This window comes from Lissotriton vulgaris, chromosome 12, assembly GCF_964263255.1.
Source record: "Lissotriton vulgaris chromosome 12, aLisVul1.2, whole genome shotgun sequence".
Lineage (NCBI taxonomy): Eukaryota > Metazoa > Chordata > Amphibia > Caudata > Salamandridae > Lissotriton > Lissotriton vulgaris.
Window position 1 is genome coordinate 757,596,764 of NC_141700.1, and position 21,575 is coordinate 757,618,338.

Sequence of the window (21,575 nt, forward strand, 5' to 3'; positions counted from 1 at the left end):
CGACTCGACCCCCAGATTAGAGTGATCAGAATCGTATTCAGCACGTTAAAGATCTGATGTGGGAGGATAACCGGTAAATTTACAAAATATTATAACATGCGTGGGAGCAGGACCATCTTTGAGATGGCAATTCTGCCCATGACGGACAGGGGTAAGGACGTCCAGAACCCTACACTGCTACGGAGACTATTGATGGCCCTGCGAACATTGCCTCGATCTGGTCTTCAGGTAGTCTATAAACGTGAATACCTAGATACTTGAACGTGGTTGGGGCTAATGGAATCTGGTACCGTCCAAATTGGATACGAGGAGGGTGGAGAGACTCCCTAAAATAAAAGCCCACAGATTTCTCGGGGTTAATGACTAAGCCAGATATGGCCTCAAAGCGATTAAAGACATCGACTATGGCCGCGTGGTCCTCGCCCAGATTCCGGAAATATAGTAAGATAGCGTCAGCATATATCGATATCAGGTTGTGTACCCCTCCAATGGAAATACCCATCCTGTCTACTCGAGCCCGGAGGGTTATGGCTAAGGGCTCCAGCGCCAGGACAAACAAGAGGGGCGACAGAGGACAGCCCTGCGAGTGCCCCTGAGTATCGAATAACTGTCCGAGATGAACCGGCCTGTACGCGTCCTGGCCGAAGGGTCCGTATATAACAACCGTACCCATTTTAATAGAGACTCCGTAAAACCAAAGCGTCGCATCACCTCAAGCATGAACTTCCACAACAGGGAGTCGAACGCCTGCTGGAGATCCAGCGCAATACAACCAGCTTGGGGAGTTCCTGCACCATACAGTATCATAAACAGCCAGGAGACGTACCCCTCCCCACCCAAAAACAAAACTAACTTGGCGCAGTGTGAGAACATCACTGAGCCGAACAAGGTAATACAAAACAGAACAAACCAAATACTGGTGCATGCGCCGTTGGGGGGGTGGCCTAGCACTATTCTAGGCATCTCAACCGTCTTATCCGTCGCAGCAGGCTCAACGGTATGCCAGCTTCGCCATTTTCTTCTTGTGGAGATTTGCGTCTAGTCCCTGCCCGCTCCTGCTGCTGCAATTAGTGGTGTAAGCTTTTTGGATCACCAAATATTTTTTTCTTGCCGTCCAGTTATTTTCAGGAATGTTGGGTAGAGCATAGCATAGGGAATGTTAATTTCCTGCAATTTACGTGCTTCTTGGACCTGTGGCGTAAAATCTGAGTACAGGGAGATCTCAGCTCCCTCATATCGGAGTGTCTTTAGCTCCCTAGAGCGATGCAGCGTTGCGTCTCGGTCCCTGTAGTTCAAGATCCTTACTATAATGGGGGGCGGTCTTGCTCCCGGTGGTAGTTGGGGGACCAAGGATCTATGAGCTCTTACCACCACAAAGAAGTCAGAAAAAGTGTCACACCCCGATACCTCAGCTTATAGTTGTTCTACATATTTCACCATATTTCCAGTGTTGGCCCATTCAGCAATTCCTACGATACTGAGGTTGTTTCGTCTTGACCGCGCTTCCAATTCTTCAGTTTTGGCTTGTAGCGCTGCTATCGCCTTCTAATGTTGTCTCTGGGAGTACTCAGCCTTCCCCTGGGTGTCTAGTAAATCCTTTGCGGGTAATGCTCCCAAGATATGGAACTCCATCCCCCCCCCACATCAGAATGACCGCCTCCTTCCCAAAATTCAAGATGCTACTCAAAGCCCTCTTCCTTGAGCGCTTTGGATCGTAACGAGAACTCCACTTTTGACTTTGAAAGACCACTATCTCTATGATCCCAGAGCCGGATCATTCGCTCTTAATTTCCGACCTGTAGTGCGCTCATGTTGTTATTGTGCAGACTTTTACTTCCCGCCTGTGCTCCCTGCTCTTGATTACCGTCCTCGCTGTCTTATGGGTGCTTATTTGTATTTGATGTGAAGCGCTCTGATACCCTCGGATCTAGCTAGCGCTATACAAAACTTCAATAAATAAATAAAATGTAAAAAAATTTGGCGTGTCTATCCATCCTCTCTGATAAGTCTATCCACTCTATGTTAGTGTGTCTAACTTGCCATCAATCGCAGTTAGGGTAGTCTGCATGGCAGATAGTATCGGTCGCAATTCTCCCCAGTCCAGTCTCTGCTTCCGTACCTGCTTTGGCTTGGTCATCTTTACGTATTCCAGGGGGTCTGAGTTGCTCAAACTCTAACTGAGTTTTATCTGTTTTCCCCATTTTACCATACGGAGGTGGGGAGGGAGGAGTCACAGTTTCCCGCGTCTTCTTAATGCCCGTTTGGTGGCTTGACGCAGGGTCTCTATTGTACGCTTTCCAAGTCCAAGCTCTGAATCGCACCCCCAGGTGCTTTCCAACATGTTATTTCACCCACTCAGGCCCATGCAGCCAAATTGTGTCGCAATATTCTACCCCCGACAGGCACCTTCTCTGCTAGTGAGGTGCCTCTCCCCCCTCCCCCCATCTTGCAGTCCACAGGTGCGGCCAGGTGTCTCTCGAGTAGGCCCTTGTCATATGCGCAGTGTCACACTTTCCGTTTCAGTGTGTACCCACTTTTCGGCCACTGCTGTTTCATTCTCGGACCTCTGCTTCGCATCCCCTTGCTCTATTTAGGCTGCGGCAGTAACTCTTCAGCAGGTCCACCCAGCCCTCAGTGAATGGTATGCCCCTGCCATGCCTGGCAGGCACCCGATGAGGAGATCTTTTTGTCCCAAGCTGTCGGGTGCAGTGTGGGTACAGGGCCTTGTGGTGTAGATGTGGTTAAAAGGTGAGAGGGAATTGTGCAGGAAGTGCTAAAATGAGGCTCAATGGTGCTCCAAATCCAATTTAATCAGCGAGCCCACTAGTCCTAATTAAAAACAGCAGAGGTGAGCCTCCGCTGCAATAATGAACTGTGGTGGTTATGGAGTGCTGGGCTAATTTCTCTACCATGTTGTGTACAGCGGGCTTGCAGTGGTGTAGAACACGTTTCCAGTCAAGTTAGAAATTATCAGATGTGCAGGATAATGCAGGATATTGAGTGCAGCCAAAGGAGCTCACTCAAAGCGGGACCATCTTTAAGCCAGACAAGCTCTGCCTCCCCCTCCTTTCAGAAAAGTTGTGAAGATACTGCTACCTTTATTGACAAAGCTGCACGAGTACACTGATAGGCTATATACTTTTTTGTTGATAGTACGTATATTCATCAGGGCGTACTATAAGAAATGACTGTTAATCCGGGTGCCATGATTCTGAAGAAGTACAACCATGACTTGCCCAGATACCGAAATATGTTGAGCCCCACAGTAAGATGTACATTGTGCTTAACTTATTTAAGCCTTGTACCAGAGTCCTACATTAAATAGTCTTCATTGCTTATATTTTCTTTACCCTATCCTACATAACTTTCATATCCCTTTTTACACACCTTATTCTGATCACATTGCTCCATCGTATCTATGTACAATACTTTGATATGAGACAGATAACTTTGATATCTAGCTTAGGGCCCAGGTATAAAGTGGGAAAATTATGTCATCAGAAACATGCTGTAGGAGCAAGCATACACTCATGTTTTCATTCACCCATGAGCAAATGGTGGCCTAATCATAACAAACAAAAGAGCTGGACGATAGATTAATACTGTCCACCGAGGTGTTTCAAGAATTTTACACTACACCTGAAACAAACTTCTCATGCTCTCATGTTACCTGGGTCCATCTGTTGATTTCTTGAGGTTTGGTAGGAAGAGTGCGCTTAACCTCTATAATGCGGCAGACGTGATGTTCACATCCTGTTCATTACCTCAGAGTGCAGAGGACATGAAAGAAAAGCTCCTAACAACCATCTTCTTAAGATTATAAATGAAGATGCAGACCTGGATGACTTTCAGTCGGAATTTCGGGCCCATCTCGGAAAAGAACTAGCACTGTTGGCTGTGATGGATAAGTTGTGGATGATCCAAGCCTTGGGGGAAGAGGTGGCTGTCAGTCTGCTGCATCTATCGGCAGGCTTTGATACTGTAAGACATGATATTTCTTGCCTTATTTTCGACAAGCTTATAGCATGTTGATGCAAGATGCCAAGATCACTGGAGATTGGTGATGGGATTAAGAGTCTATCCAACATGGAGTTTTCAGCGGCCATTAGGATCTGAATGAAATTTGCAGAAAGTAAGGTCCCAATGTATACCTGGGCGGACGACATGTCTACCTCCAGGGCGATGGAGTATATCGCTCTGCCGCCCTGGCAGAGGTGCCGCCTGTTACATTTTGAAATGTCTGCCGGTCCAGCAGACATTTCAAGCATTGACTGGAACCGTCACCAAGGCGATGCGTGCCAATGCACTTTAACTTTGCCGGACGGCTCTGTCAAACATGACGGAGCCGTGAGTCCATAACAACTTTAGTATTTTCAAAAAGAAAACCCCAGTAGCTTATAAAAAAATAAAAAAAATAAACAATGCTTTCCTAGCCATGGCAGTTTACTCCTATGGCGAGGGAGCATTGAGCACTTTTCAATGCCCTTTACTGCCGAGTGTGTCCTGGCAGTTACAGGCATTGAAAAATGGCTACAAGTACGCCCAAATTAATTAGGCGGCCGGACATATAGCCAAACCTCAACCAGCTGTTACTATGTCACGCCGTTGGAGAAGTTTGATCACGGCGGGGATCATGTAGTCTCCGCCATCGCCAAACTATGGTTCACCTGCATTTGAATGGGGCTGGTAAACCATAGACTTGGTCGGGAGAAAATTCTGTTGCCATTACGACAGAGAGCCCTCTCCGCCAAGATATAAATCTGGCCCTAAGTACACTATAGTAGGATACAGATCTTTACATTGAACATTTTTATACAGAACTATTATCAATCAGAATTGTTTGCCATTTAAGACCTCAGAAGAATAAAAGTCTGAGTCAAATCACTCACAGATAGTTGTCAACTCGCTAAGCTATAACTATAAAAACGTATGTGCATAATATGTATTTCTGTACTCAGGCATCAGGTTGGAGTTGGGCATGTGGGCGGAATACTAGGGCACGCCATGCCGCATTATCACACACTGTGCAAAATGGCTACTTCTGTGGTTTAGACAGCACAATATGTGCAGTTTCTGCCATTGTGAAAGGTGCCCCTTAACCCACTTACCTGTTTCTGTTGTGAATCATTAGTCTTCCGTGGGCAATGGGTGTTAGGATAAATGCGATCTCCTCAAAATTGCCCTCTGCTAATCAGTAATGCCAAATAATCCTGATTCCTTGATCTGTATACACTTTATCTAAAGTCCATGGGTGACTTAGCTTTTTTCTGAATTAAACCATTCTGGGAGAACCGGTGTTTTTTTTCTTGCCATTTGATATATATATATAAATATATATATTTGTAATTCTATTTATTGCCTTGTGCTTTCATTTTAAAAGTTTAAAAAGAAAAAAATCAAGAATGAAGTGGCTTTTGATGAAGTCCAGATACCAGTCTGTGAAAAGAACATCCGTTGCTGCTCATCCTCTGGGTGCAGGCAGGAGCCACCCACCCATACACTAGGAGTCGACATGCTTGGGGTGGGGTACCTTCGAGTCAGGAGCCACGTAACGTCGGGGTTTCCAGCTTGCATAGCACCGCTCCATGACGCTATCATTCATTTCTGATGCTTTCTTAGTAACAGCGCCTCGGTGTAGTGCTACCTTCACACCGCCTCTGCGACACCCTCGTCATTGCTCCCAGCTGCCACCCCAGGCGGCCGTGTGAGCGGCAGAGAGAGATGACCCTCTGCCTCCGCCGTAGCAACAGCACATCCTAAAATGGAGTCTGCGGCAGCATCACCCGTGCGCAGATTGCGCGAGCAGCCCGCGCGAGAGCTGACGCTACCAACTCTCGCGATAGCAGGGAGTGCGTTCATGGTGATAACATTGTGCTCTTGGCTTAAGGATACGTGCCCATTTCTTCTCTGATTTAACACGACAGATTTAACTCCTCGTTGCCTTACAGGGCCTCCATAACCAAACCCCAAACGCCTCTGACAATGCTTCAGAGGCTGCACCAAATACAAATCGACATCAATCACAGACAAGTGAACACCGTCTTCATGAAAAAAACCTGTGCATCATACCTCATTTCTGGGTGCACTCTTCTATTCACCCGTCCTCTGTGCAAATGTTCTGCAACTCCCTATTGGCCTTCCTACTGGTTTTATCTTTAATTGCAGGTCTCTCTGCGCCTGCCATTCTCTCCTAGGGATCAACCCGTCCATAAAAGAAACATTTCTGACCAGTTACTTTTAATCTACTTCATGTCTGCTTTTATGGCATTTTTTGGGTGGCAAGCTATTCTCTTTTACTAAGACATTCTCCCCCAAAATGATTTGCTAATACAGCCAGACATCCCTGACAGTCTAACATCTTACTCATCAATGGAAACCGTTCCCGCCACATGTCCCTTTTCCATACCACTTCACCCAGTTCGTACACACATCGAAACCCAAATGTGCCCCGTGCAGTCTACAGCTTGCCTGCTTCTCTGGACACTTCACAAAGGAATGCCTCACTATGCATATGGCATATCGTCTTGCTTGAATCAAGAAACAGAACCTAAAACAAAACAGCAAGAAAATAATTAACATTGCCTCCCTTAATTCTCCTCCTCCTGACATACCTCCTGTAGCACCCCAATGACCACCTCCTCAGCCGCATAATGCTATTCATGGATCAACCACTCATTATTAGCTACTCTTGCCACATTTTAAAGAAATGTGTCACATAATCAGCTGTCGGAAGCCACAGGTGTGTTAATGCCATGGGCAACACCGACAACAATTGAAAAGCCGTCACCGTTGACAGATCCTCGTGTTGAAACACCTTTCCACCCTAGCTGCTGAAACCTATTACACCAGTACACTGGTAAAAAACAGCACACTGGATAGGCAAACAACTGAACTCTCTGCCACATAGCCCTTTGATCGGTGTTGGACTTTAAGGCTAATCCCAATGCTCCCAACTGAACACTGTCCCACTCGAGACCTCAGCACTGCTGTACCTCAACAACTCAGATACCTAGAACACTCCGAAAGACACCCAGCTCATCAACAGAGAGAAAAAAGTGCCTCACTTTCACAGTGGCAAACAGTTGGTAATGCACAGCACTGACAACAGCCGGAGCATCCTTCTCCTTCACCCATTGCCTGTCACCCTCACCCACCCCTCCAGCAATCGTTTGCCCAGCTCACTGGTTGTTGAGGTATATTCTCAAAACAACTTACCAACAAAGGCAGTGACTGGCAACTTACCTGCTATCGTAACTCTATTATATCCATCATAAACTGTATCATGTCTTCTGTTCTCCATCATGCCTCCTCCTTCCTTTCTCTTCATTTTGCCCCAGAATCCATAAATTCTGTCCACAGCTCTGCATACACCTTTCTTGTAGACTGCGCCAAGGAACCCACAACCAACTGCAAAATCCTCTTGTACCTATCCATTATAGCTCTTCAGGAATTTGCATTTTATCCATGTCTGCTCCCTAAGCAAGTCTACAAAATTTTCCACTACGAATGAGAACAAGTTTCTGTATATGTCTTTAATAATTCCTGGCTAGGGCGCTCGACCTCGGACCTGGGGATCTGGGTTCGAGTCTCGGTAACGACGCCAAAACCTCCTGTGATTCTGGGCAAATCACTTAATCTCCCCGTGCCTAAAATGAATGTGTGTCCTCATGTAATGTAACTGGTGATATGTAAAGCGCTCTGATACCTGATTCGGTTTGTGTCTAGTTCGCGCTATATAAAACTCTGCAAAAAAAAATAAAAAATGTGATCCGAACAGTATGTTGTGATGCAAAGAGCTCAACACAAAAGCCCTCAACTTCAGTACTTGTGTGTCCTTTGCAGACTGCCTATTCACTATCTGCACCACTGCCATGTTGCCTACGTTAAACATCACTTTTTCGTTGGCTAATCTGTCATACCACAAAGTCAGTGCCACTACTATGGGGGAAAAAACTCCAGGAAAGCTATTCTTCTCCAGCTGTTCTTCCACTGCTACCGCCATTGTTCCGCAGTCCAAACAGAAGTGGCATAGTGTGCAAAATAACGATGGAATGGGACACCGCCCGAGTAATTACCAGTGGCAAAGATTAATTCAAGCATTCCATATATTACTGTTTGTATATTTTAGTACCTCTCAAATAAGGAGCAGGATATAAAGCAATCCAGGGGTAAAGCTTTATGCACATACCCTTGTCCACCAAGCTGAATTCACATCTTCCTGCTTCCACACCCTCCGCCTCCTTCGTAAGACTTTCAAATGGATCCCCCTCGAACACCGAAAGACAGTCACTCACGCCCTGGTCACCAGCAGACTCGACTACGGCAACGCACTCTACGCCGGAATAAACAAAAACCTCATCAGCAAGCTACAGAACATCCAGAACGCCGCCGCAAGACTGGTCCTCAACCTGCCAAAACACTGCCACATCTCCCAGCACCTGCGCACACTCCACTGGCTCCCTAACGAGGCGAGAATCACCTTTAAGATGCTCACCCACGCACACAAGGCCTTCCACGGCACCGGACCAGCATACCTGAACAGCCGACTCAAATTCCACGCACCCCAAAGGACCCTACGATCAGCCCAGCTTTCCTACGCCGTGGTCCCCCGCACCAGAAAGACCAGATCGGGAGGCCGCTCCTTCTCCTTCCTCGCGGCCAAAGCATGGAACGCCCTTCCGCTCCACCTCAGACAGACAACATCGCTCCCCATCTTCGCAAGAAACCTCAAAACCTGGCTCTTCGACCGACCCCCTCCTTGATGGAATGGAACCTACACCCCCCCACCCGCCCCACCGCTAGCGCCTTGAGACCCTTACGGGTGAGTAGTCGCGCTTTAACAAACTCCTGATTGATTGATTGATTAGTAGCTCAAAGTCTGCAGGTAGGAACGATACAAGCAAAAAACACAGCCTTAATGTCACTGTTTTTTAAAAAAAAATGTTTTTATTAAAGCTGCTTCCACTGCATCAGAGACAAAGGATATACATATACAGTTTAGGATCTTATAAGCAGTATACAGTCAGTGATGTGAACATATCGTATCATGTCTACATACAATCTCCCTCTTAATGTCACTGTTTGCCATGCATGCCATTTCGCCCACCTTATTTACCAGTTCCATAGCCTCATCTACAGATGGGTAGGTTTCAAATGTCAGTTGTGAAATGTAATCATTCACAGATTGCCCTTATGGTCACAACGGGTGCTGAATCAACCTGAATTGACCTTTGTTTTGGTCACCACCCCAATAGGTGACACACTTAAACACTCCAATAGCCACTTGTCGAATGGGCATAGCATTCTGCCTTCCCAAACCTCCTTGTCCAATTTTTCCTTCAACACTGTAGGGTATTATTTTACTGACTGTAAGCTTTATGCCCATCTCCTTCCCCGCCGTACCCCCTGCTGAAACCCTTACTGCAAAGGTCTGGTTTCCTCTGTTCTTTCCCCTGGAGTACCCCTACCTCCTCTGGAAGCCGGCTACTGTTGCCAAACTTCCCCATGACCTTGAGTTTCACTGTAATTTTCCCTGCAATGTATGATCAAGTGTCTGCCCGCATACCTGGAACACTCATGTCAAAACCTGCAGTACTCCCTATTACAATAACCTGTGTTGAAGGCCCAACATGCCCCAATCTGTCCTTCCTGTTTTCTGTCCATGGCTCCCCTTTGCAAGGGCTGGTAAGCTAATGGAATCTCACTGGCTGTAAAAACCATTGGGGCTGGTCTGGCTAGTCCCATTGGGGGCTGGTCCCATTGTGTGCAGCCACAGGTCACTATCAAGCTCTTTCCACTTTTCTACTGCAAATTTGGCCCTGAACCCCGCATGGTATCTAACCCAGGTATAGCCCCAAAAGTGAAATGGGCCTTTCAGATCACGTCTATACATTTGAAGAGGGTGACACAGTGCTCTGGCAACTTCGCACAGAAGACGCAGGCATATATAAGAAATGCCACCGTCCAATTCTGTATCATGAACAGGACTCTGGGCCCATAGGAATGAATGGGATTTACCGAATGGGTAAATACTGATTCTTAAATACCGAAGCGTACCGATTCGGTAATATTTCCCAAATTTTTTCCTACATACCATTTACCGATTCTGAAATACTGAATCGGTAAAATTCGGTATTTTAGAATCGGTAAATGTAGATTACCTACATATGGCCCTTGGTCTTGAAAACTAAAAAATAATAATAAATATGTGTTTTAATTACAGAGACCCTGCTATACAACTTCAGTTCTCTCAAATGTTATCTTTGCGGTTGGCATCTGTAGAGGTATGATAGTTTGTTCCCCTCAAAATGGAGGATTAAGGGAATTGTTGAAGCTTGTCAGTGGGATCTGGGAACGGTAGAGCATCAGCTATAGTGCAAGCTGTGCTGAATTGAAGCAATGAGGATATAAAGGAAGGTGGGAGATAGAGAAGCAAGTGTGGGATGCTTTCCAACTCAGACGGGTGCTAGGGAAGAAGGTCAAAGTGTATACTAGGAAGAAGGGAGGGAGAGGCAACAAACCTGTAGTGAGGGGGGTTCAAATGGGACAGCAGTAGGGAGGTTGGAGATCTGGTGTGGTGGGCACTGGGAGAGGAGGGGTTGGGGTTTGGGGTTTACAGGACAGATATGTGGTTTGAAGTAGGGTACTTCTGTGAGAGTTGGGAAGGAGTAGTGGGTATGATTGCCAAAACAGGACAAAGAAAGGCCTGGGTTGGGTGAGTCTCAGCATATAAGCCCTTATTGTGTGTGATTGGGTTCAGGGGCAAGAGATCGAACTGGATTCAGGAGAGTCTTGTGTGGCTTCTGAACCCAGAGGGAAAGAGTTCTGATTGGCCGGCTCAACGGCGTTGTGGAAGATGGCGCGTCAGGCTGGGGAATATCTTGTGGGGACTCCTCAGTAGTGGTGAGGGGAAGGTCTGGTGTGGCCTCCTCTGGAAGACAGGTGCAGCAGCCCCAGGAACCTTGTAGGATAACAATCTACTGCATGAAGAACCTGGTCTAAGCAGTACACTGGAAGTTCTGGGTATTGGTGCAAAGGGTCTGGAGCTCGACTACGATAAGGAGGGTCTTGAGGAGGGAGAATTGGTTGAAGATGACAGAGAAAGAGCGGGGGCAGAGCACCAATGGTGGTCACAGCATGGGCGCTATGAGGGGGGACAAAATAGGCAGACTGCATTTAGTGTTTTTCAGTAGTGAGCACAAGGGATTGTGAATGAGACGACACGTGGAGATGGTGGAGGAGCAAAGGCTGGCTGGGCAGCAAGCTTTGGTGCGGGTGCCAAGCTTGAGGCTCGGTAAACAAGCTAAAGATGGTAGTAAACCTATATTGGTTTCTGTAGGGGTGGGAGCGGTGAGTGAGGCAACGGATTTGGGATCAAATATAATATTGATGAAGGGGACATATGTGGCAGAGAGAGGGGTGGGAACAGAAGAGTTATCAGCAGAAGAGGGAGCACGTGATGCTGGGATAGTGGCCAAAGGTGAGGCAGAGAAAGGGAAGGCTGTGGATGGTGAGGAGTCGATGAATAAAGGGACAAGGACTTTGACGGAAAAAGAGAATGGTGGGGCAAAGGGTGAGTAGATGAATGAGAAGGAACGCAAGGAGTTACAGATTAAAAATTCCCATTCATTCCTATGGGCCTGGAGGCCCCTAGGAATGAATGGGAAGCCATTCACTATTACCGATTCGGTAAATACCGAATCTGTAATAGGGGGCACATATTCAAGGGTGGCAGGGTGTCACATTGACACTCTGCTGCACCCCTGAATCGTGCATGTGTGCACACGTGGCACACATACATGCCCTAAGGGCATGTATGTCTGCCACATGGCACTTTTAAAAAAGCACAAAATTGCTTTTTTAAAGGTTTTCGATATTTACCACCAACTTGTAGTTGGTGGTATATAACGAATCCTGAATGCAAGAAGGCACTCACTTGAGTGCCTCCTACATAGCTTTTTGGATTCGGTAATTACTGATTCCTTAAAATAAGGAATCGGTATTTTACCGATTCCTTAAGGAATCGGTAATTACCGAATCCTTAAACCTGCCTCCTACATCTCAAACCCTAAATACCGGTCGGTAACGGCCAAAATGCAATAATTTCGGCCGTTACCGACCGGTATTGGGCTACCTACATATGGCCCCAAGTCTTTGTCCTGAGGAGAAACCCTCAGCAAGATGGGGTTCGGAACACGTTGACTCCAGCTAATGGGTTAAGATACACAGGGTGTGCCATGGGGGAATATTATAAATTTTTTCAGTCTCTGCATAGACAACACCTTCAAAATTTGTAATCCCATAGCGTTTGACACAGGCAGGACAGCAAGCAGAAGCCTTTGTTAATGAACGTTTCATTGTCCGCCTAGTGTAATTTGAAAAAAGGACTTGTCGCTTGTATTGCATTACAATTGGAATATTTTCCACGTGTATTATGTCGTCATATTGTTTTTCACTGTGTTGTATCACAATTGGTTTATGAATGATTTCTGTGTAAGTAAACTGTAGGAACTGGGTTCACAAGGTCCCCCGGGGGTAGCTTGGACCGAGCAGGTAGGCACCCGAAGCTTATGTGTTAAGCAACTACACAGCACACTCATCCACTGAGACAATAAGTGCACGCAAAGACTGAGGCTACACCAGTATGTTTGATTCAAATAAATAAGTTTTATCTAAGATCAAGATCAGAGAAATCAAGCATCACAGTAGTAGTAACTCATTACCTTTCCTTAAGAGCGCATATTCTTCATTGCTCGGCCATAAATACATAAATACATAAACACATAAATATTAAATAGTAAATAACTGTAGGCATGGCTTCTCTTAGCAATGTACATTTCCTGGCTGCAGGAATCAGCAGGACATTACATGAGAGAAAAACATTTCATTAATCAGGGTTAACCCTTGCAGCAACTACTTTGCCTAAAACTGAACACCACCTTTTTCAAGGGTAAACATCTCATCGCAGGCCAGGAAATATCTCCTTAGGTAGGAAAAACCTTTCTTTAAGTTTAGAACAGTTAATTAGCAGAGGGAAAAACCTCAGTGCACGTCGCGGGGCCTGGACCAATCAGGTCGCGGCCCTGTGGGGGTGTGGTGCTGGCCGCCAATGACAGCGCGGCCGACTAGAGGCGCGATTTCCTGGCCAATGGTGGGCAGAACTGGCGGACACTGAGCCCCCGAGCCAATCTGAGGCTCGCTTGACGGGGGCTCGACCAATCAGTGTGCGGCAGGGGCGTGGCCCGGGACACGGCTGTCGGCCCCTGTCACGTGATGGTGATCACAGCTTCCAGGCCTAGTCGGGCCTAGTACAGCCTGTTGGGGATTCTGGCGGCCCTCTCCTGTCACCGAGGGCCGCCGCGGGGCACAGTCAATGGCGCTGGCACTGCGGTCACGGGGTTCAGCTCCATCAGGCGCCTCAGGTGGTTGCGAGCAGCTCTGGGCTGGGGCGGTGAGTTTTCACTATCGCCTCAGCAGTGGCGTCGGCGCTTCGGGGCACAGCGCGCTTCAGGCCGGTCATCGTTTGAAGCGCCTCAGGTGACACAGCGCTCAAGAGACAGTGGCGCTTCCCCAGGGGCCCAGAAAGGAGCGTTGACGCGGCAACACAGCTCGGTGAGGCAGTTCAGGCAGACAGGCAATTCCGGGGATAGCGCTAGTAGATGAGAGCGCTTGGCAGGCAGCTCAGAGGCTAGCGCTGGGGCATTGATAGCGCTTAGCTAGCAGTTTGGGTCAGACAGAGCCACCAAGGGGATCAGGCAGGACAGTGCAGGGACCCAGGTGAAGACAGAGTGGCACAGCCCAGTACCTGGTTGATCCTCAGTAGACCTTGAGGGCACATAAAAGGGGGTCTTCTCGGCGCTTGTTGGTTCCTTCGCTCTTGTGAAGTAGGTTCTAGGTTTCTTGAGGAGGAGAAGGGGGGGTTGTGCGTTGAAGGCGTTCCTCAGCAGGTAACTTCAGGTGGTCCCTGGGTTCCCCTCCCGCCGGGCCAGATCAGTGGGCTAGTCCAGTGTTACTTACTCAGCTTGGTGGGCAGCGCCTAAACCCTGTCACCCCCAGTGGTATAGGTTCCTGACCAGGCCCTACCGCCTAAGTCTCCTGCGTAGGGTCCCCCAGGTCAGTGATGCCCCAACTGACTAGAAAGTTTCCCTCCCTTCTCGTTTATAGTGGCAGTTGGCAGTTGGTGACCACTCCCCTATTCTGGAAGGTTCCAGGAGCTCCCTCACTCTAGCTATGGGCAGGCAGGCAGGCTGGCATTAATACAATGTTTAGGGGATCCAGCCAGCTCCTGGCTACTAAAGTGCGTCTAACAAGACCACGCTGCGGTAGCAGGGGTCAGTGGCAGCCATGTTGGGGGAAGAGAGCACCTGCACCTTAGCATTGATTAGCAATGGGAAGGTGCCCAGAGACCTAAGGCCAACAAAAAGAAGGTGGGAAAAATGAGGCAAAGGCGAAAAAAATAGGGAAAGACCACCCTAGGGCTGACAGGTCTAACATGAACACTATACGAAAATGTTTATTGAAACAAAGTGTTGCCCGACATAGGACATGAAAATATTGGCATAATCCCGTTTTCAAAAAAGCTAAAAGAAAAGTGAAATAAATCATATGGATTTTGGAATTGTAGTCTAATGTCGCGTTTACTCACTTATGTGTCATGAATGTTCTATCTGGACATCTTGTATGTTATATATTACTATAGTGGTCCAGTCCAGGTAGCATAAGGACCCAAGCCTTTTTTGCTTGAACAACCGCAGAGATTAAAGCATATTGCGTTGCCCTGCCCCCTCCTGATAGCAGTGTGATGGCCTGTATGTCGTTCACCCAGACTGCAACTACATCTCCACATTGTGCCACTTCCTTACCATGCACTCCAGCTGCGGGCCATGACAACCTCCTCTCTTGATGTCTCATGCACTGGAATAAACTGCCGCTGTGGGTGTAAAGCCATGACGCAGCAGGCTAACTGACCTACTCCTCCCCCTCTCGCTGTCGCACTCACTCACGGGCACCTGCTGCACTCATCCCCACAACGTGCTCAATGAAGCCATGCCACTCGTCACCCTCAACTAGCTTACCTTTCAATTGTTTGCAGCGTGGCACTTAGCACACCAAACCAGCCGCCACGCCTTCCGATGCTCTCCACACTGGAATGTCCTGCCTCTCCTTAGGACTTCCATTGTGCTTGACACAAAGAGGTCCTTATGCCCGCCTCATGCAGCAGGTGGAGTGAAGCTGCCACCTCCCCCTCCTGCATTCTCCTGAACCTAAGTCCACCAAATAACCTTTCTCTGACAAAGAGGTTTCTGCCTTGCCTAGCTGCTACCAGTCACTGAGTCGCCTTATCCTAAAATGGTGGCTGGTAGCCAAGTAATATAACTCTTGCTCTTCCCATTCTACAGAGAAGCTCATTCAAACTTACCAATAGACCTCTAGATTGTTCCACCTGCCTAAAATGCCTGGGGGGCATGCCGCTCCTTAGTTGGCTGCCCTTCAAACCCCTAATGTCTTCAGGTTGAGTTTGTACTATATAACACTGCAAAAAAAAACTCATACTCACCCACTGGGGTGGCATCAGTTGGTCAAGCTTTCAACGCTGGTCTAATTCTTGCACTGCTGAGAGCTGTGCACAAATGGGTGTTACACAGCTCCCCAAAACCGATCTTGCATGCTACAGCACATCTTGTTCTTCACTATAGAAAGCTGTTTATGAATGGAACAAACAACCTTCTTGGAAACCTTGCATGTCAGATACTGAAGAGGTAGGGTATGGAAGAGTAAACTAAGGGGTCTGAGTCACTCAACTCTCCTGGTTTCCTGTTGCCAGTTCTTTATTCATGAAAGAGTCCTGCCAGTGCCCAGTGCACACGCAGATCAAAACTGGTATTTTATTTCAAGGAAAAGGAACATAAAACTGTGAGTAAAACTGGTGAGGCCACTGAGAGCAGGGTGAAGAGAGGCTGAGTATCACAGCTCCATCACATAAAAGCAAAACAGAGGGTTAAGGCTGAGAAATCTAATAGAGGTATGGTCACAAGTAGGTTTTAATCTGATAGAGACTTTTAGTCGCAGCTTCCTTACCATAGAATAATCCTCCAGCATCAGACTGGATCTGCAAAAAGGTTTTGATCCATACCCCTCCATCCTGGTAGGTGGCATTGTTCGGCTCCTTATCAGCGTCCACGTGAACAGTGCCTACATAGGCACATCCTAATGCACTGACGTCAGTTTGTTCCTTTACGTGCCAGTCAGCGCAGATCCGGAGAGAGCTACCACCAGTAATTTTATGACTGACTTTTCTTTGGCTTTTTGCCATAGCTTTTTTGAGATTTTAATGTCCTGGTGTGTCAGGGATTCCCTCTAAAAAGCCAACAAGCTTTAAACCGTGTGGTGCCTGACACAGGCAGATGTCCGTGAAAGACCCTCAATTTGGTTTGCCAATGGTGCTTGGAACTGGACCATGACTCCAAGACCTGTAAGGTCTGCTGTGCCGTGAATCCGAAGGTACTGAGGGAACGGTCTTCTCAGGGGATTTCCAAGCTTTGCTCATGGACATGTCCTTTGGTGGCTCTTGCCTCTTCGAGGAGAAAGCAGACTTAGCTCCGGGAGGCTTTAAGGATAGCAGGTCTACGACCTGGTCCTTGGGACTATTCACAACCCCATGTCAACCCCAGTCTGTCTTTTGCCTCTACTGAGGTGACGGTATGGGCTACCAACTGCGTCCTTTTCCACCCAGCCATCAGGCTTCCCAGCCTTTTCGTGGCCTTGAACACAGTTCCCACAGACCACGTGGGACCACCCGCCAGAGGTTGGGTCAGTCCACCCCCTCCCCTCAGCTGCAGCATCCAAACTTCTTTAGTTTGCTCTTTTACCAACATGGGCACCCAGTGAGTGGCAGGATTTGCAAACACCAGCTTCACTGTAAGTCTATAACATCACAAAATTGCGTGTTGCCAATAATATAGGGGGGCTACTTCATCCCCTTTCTGGAGCCCCGCTACCCACTTACAGCCAGCTGATGGAGGACCAGCTCTCCTTACTCCATCAGGAAGTGTTGGCTTGTTTAGCTAAGAAAGCCATCAAGAGGGTCCTGGCATCAGAAGTAGGCCATGGTTGCTATTTACTATCAGCGTGCTGAAGTCCCACCTGACTCCCTCTGAGACACTCCCTTTTATTGGGGTCGGTTTGGACACATAGCAATTTCAGGCCTATTCTCCATAATAGCGAGTCACGGATATTCAGGCTAGGATACTAATGTTTCAGCCTCTATTTCAATGAGACTGACTCTGAGGCTGTCTCATGGCCTCCTGCATCCTGCATACTTCTTGTGACACATGCACATTGGCATATGATGGCTCTGCAGTGGGACCTGAAGTTACAGTCAGCACAGCATCAGTGGCATCTCACCGACCTCGTCTAGATCTCAGAGGGAAATGTGCAGTGGTGGTTAATGAACCACGATTGGGTCAGCAGCAGCCCCTCTCCCTTCCCCAACCAGAGCCGACTGTGGTGATAGATACTTAAATCATGGATTGGGACGCCATCTTGAAGAGGTAGAGATCAGAGGACTCTGGTTTCTAGCAGAGTTCATGCTTTACATCAACCTGCTGGAGCTTCGGGCGATTTTGTTGGGATTAAAAGCCTTTCTTCCTTCAATCAAGCGAGGGCTACTGCAGGTGTTCCCTGCAACACCACCACCATGTGATACTGCAACAAGCAGGGTGGGGTGTGATCATGGTCCCTCTTCATTGCCAGGACATTTCCCTGGTGTTTCAAAACCTGGTGGGCTCTCAAAACACCTGGGCAGACCAACTCAGCCTTTGATGCCTAGCCGATCATGAATGGCGTTTCCATCTGGAGGTGGTGCAAGGTTCCTTTCAAGAGTGGGGAGAGCCTTAGTTAGATCTGTTCGCCACCACCAAGAATGTGCAATGCCAGCAGTTTTGCGCACTGAAGTTTTTAAGGTGGTTCTCGCTCTCAGACGCTTTTCATCTAGAGTGAAACTCCGGTCTCCTGTATGCCTTTCTGCCGATCCCACTCCTGCCCACTTTTGCCCAGAGGTCCCAAGTCATTCTTGTGGCACCAGATTGGCCACGGAGAGTCTGGTATCCTGAACTCCTGAGCATGACCATTAGTTCTCCTTTTAGGCTGTTGCTTCGGGAGATTCTCCTTTCCCAGCAGCAGGGCAGGATCCTGCACCCGAATCTGCGCAAGCTCCGTCTTCACCCTTGGAGACTGAGCGGCAACATTTGACAGCTTTTGACCTTCCTCTCAAAGTCTGTGATGTTAGTCTGGCAGCAAGGAGTTGTAGGAAAGTACCCCTTTTTGGCATGGTTACCCCCCCACTTTGACTCTGATGCATCTTTGACTGAATGTGCACTGGGTTACTACTAACCAGGTTCCCAGTGCCTGTGTTCTTTACCAAAACTGTACCTTTGTTTCAACAATTGGCAAACCTCTGGCCCACATATAAGTCCCTTGTAAAAGGTACCAGTGGAACCAAGGGCATTGTGACCAGAATTGGTCTCTAGGGGGTGCCAAAGGTATTGCGCCACCCTAAGAGACCCCTCAACAAACACATGCACAGTGCCACTGTAGCCTGCGTATTGTTGTGCAGACAAGTGAAGAGTCTACCTGACACACATCCCTGTGTGCCAGGCCTACCAGCACTACAAAAGGCATAGGTAAGTCACTCCTACAGCAGGCCTTACAGTTTTAAGGCAGGGTGCACTATACTTCATATGAGGGCATAACTGCATATATGGCGCTATAGTGTTTAACCCCTTCACTGCGGGCTGATTCACCTGCTGTGCTGGGGGAAGAGGGAGCGCGCACAGTGCCCCCATGCTCATGACGAGCTCAGCTCATCATGAGCCACGGTGCTCGTGTGCTCATGACGAGCTGAGTTCGTCACTGCCACACCTGTTTGTGTAGAACGCTCGCACAGCAGGGGAATTAGCCCTGCGTGTGAGCGTTCTAACGGTCATGACGAGCTGAGCTTGTCATGAGCACACGGGAACCATGGCTCAGCTCGTCATGAGCATGGGAGCAGTGGGGGCGTGGCTACGGCGCTGATGGGCCTGGCAGCGTGAGCTTGGAGCTCCGCGCCTGATCCCCCATGATTCTCGTGCTTTTGATGCCTCCCGGGCCCCCCGGACTCGCTAGTAGCCTGGGGGGACGTCCCGGGGAGTGGAGGGACTGTGGTCTGCCTGCGGAGGGCGGGGGCGGCCTGTGTGAGCGGCCGGTGCTATTGAAGCCGCAGAGCACCGGAGTCCCAAGATGGCGCCGGCCCCGGGGTCTGCTGACGCTGGACCCCACTGACGGAGGCGGTGTCTGGTGGTGGAGTGCTGAACCCGTGGAGGTCGGGGCGACGGCCGCGCTGCACAATTGCCAAAGGTGGGAGCACTCCAGCGGGGTGGAGAGCGGGCTGCGGCCCGGCTGCGGTTTGGTGGCGGAGCCCGGTGACAGGCTCGGACACTGAACCATTGGAGCGGCTGTTGCGCCTGGGAGGCGCTGCGGAGGACTGGCAGTTTTCGCGCTGGGCCCCCGACATTTGAGCGGAGGCGGGGCTGGATAGTGGGGCACTGGTGGGGGGGCAAGCTGACTGTAGCCCCGCAATCGCGCCTATCCGACTGGTGGGACCCCGGGAGTGCCTGGCTAGTGAGTCGTGGTGAGCTGGGCGCTGCAGGCCTGCTGGGAACGGCCGGCGGCCCCCGCCCCTCCCCCCGAAACACCGGAGAGCGCCAGCTGGACTGCCTGGCTCCCGACCCCTCTGGGGTGCGACGGGCTGAGAAGGGAGCTGGAGGAGGGCACCCTGGTTACAGCACATAGGTGACCCAGAAGTGGGGGGCAACAGGCAGAGGATATTGGAGGCACTACTGTTCTGCCCCTCGCCAGGCGTGCAAATCAGCGCAGAGTGGCCCCGGACTAGTAGCGAGAGGCGGGGTGAGCTGGAGGTGCCCCTGGGCTGACATTCAAACTGGTGTGCAGGCTACACGGTTGCTGCAGCGGGGTGTGAGCACGGAAGACGCAGCGACGAATCCGAGGAGGGGTGTGGGGTACCCCGGAAGGAGTGAGCTCCCCGAGAGTCGCAAACTGGATTACACCACCCCTTGGGGGTGCTGGGCCTGCGCCTGGATAGGCTGTTGTGTGAAGAACCAGCGACGGGGGAGCAGTCAAGAGGGCATCGCTGGCGTGGGCGCGCGGGGTCCAAAGGAGGCGGGAGCGCCCTGCGGAGCTGGGACTGGATCGTCTAGCCGAGAGGTGTGATAGATGGGGCTCACCGAGGCCGAACGGAGGAGGATAAAGAAGTAGAGGTGCGAACCGAGATTGCATAACTGGAGGTGGCCATGGGCAAGCCTCGGAGTCGGAGGGAAGGCGAGTCGGCCCCATCGTATGCTGAATCCCCACCTCAAGAGTCCAAGATGGAGCAGGAACTACCACTGAGGTCGGGGCTACAACTGCAGTTGGACAAAATACTAGCGGCCATCACTGACACTCGCACTGCCCTCCAGCAAGATATTGCGCAGGTCACGACAGGACTGGGCCTTTTAAGAGCTGACCACTTGAAACTCGCGGACCGTGTGAAGCAGACTGAGATTACGCTTCAGGGGGTGGGCCCTGCGCAGACAGCGCTGACTACCTCCATGGCTGGAGTTTTGGAACGAGTCACGGTGCTGGAAGGGCGAGATGAAGAGGCAGAGGGTAGGAATAGACGCAATAACATCCGTGTGATGGGGCTGCCGGAGAAAATTGATGGGTCGGACATGGTGGCGTATCTGGAGGATTGGCTCCGGATAGTCGTGGCCCCTGAGGGCCTCTCGAATTTCTACACCTTGGAGAAAGCGCACCTGGTCCCGGCTAGGCCACTGCTGCAGGGCCGCCCGCCGCGCACGATGGTGGCGCGGTTGCTCCACTTTCGAGATCGAGACTTATTGTTGCGGAAGGCCCGTTGTGATGGTCCCTTCCAAGCGGACAAACGTCACTCTGTTTCCGGACTATTAGTTTGAGACGCAGCGGCACCGCATGTCCTTCCAGGCGGTGAAGAAGGAGCTACGGGCGGAGGGGATCCAGTACTCTATATTCTTCCCGGCTAAGCTCCGCATAGTTCTGGATGGCAAATCCCACTTTCATGATACACCGGAGGAGGCCTGGGAGTGGCTGGAGTCCTATAGAGCGGGGAAGGACGGACGGGAGGCGGAGGCGCGTGAAGTAGCCGGGGGGTCGCAGCCTCGCAGGTCACAGCGTCTGAGGCGCCGTAAACGCAGCTTGCGGAAACCATCGACCTCGCAGACCGCCATGGAACGCAGGGCAGCCCTAGATGCTGTGGTAGCGATCTCTGGTGAATTACTGCAGGCCACGTCGGAGGCGTCTGAGCAGGGCAGCGGAAAGGACAATCGGAAGGAGAATCTTCAGCCTCTGATGAGCAGAGGCTGCCACCGGTCACCCCTGCGACAGCTGAGGGACTGTTGGATGAGTAGTTGCGGGACTGATTGAGGGGTTGAGATGTCAGCTTTGCCCTGTGATATTGCAATGATGGTTTGCCTGATGGTGGGTGGCTGCGTGATAGCATGGATGAA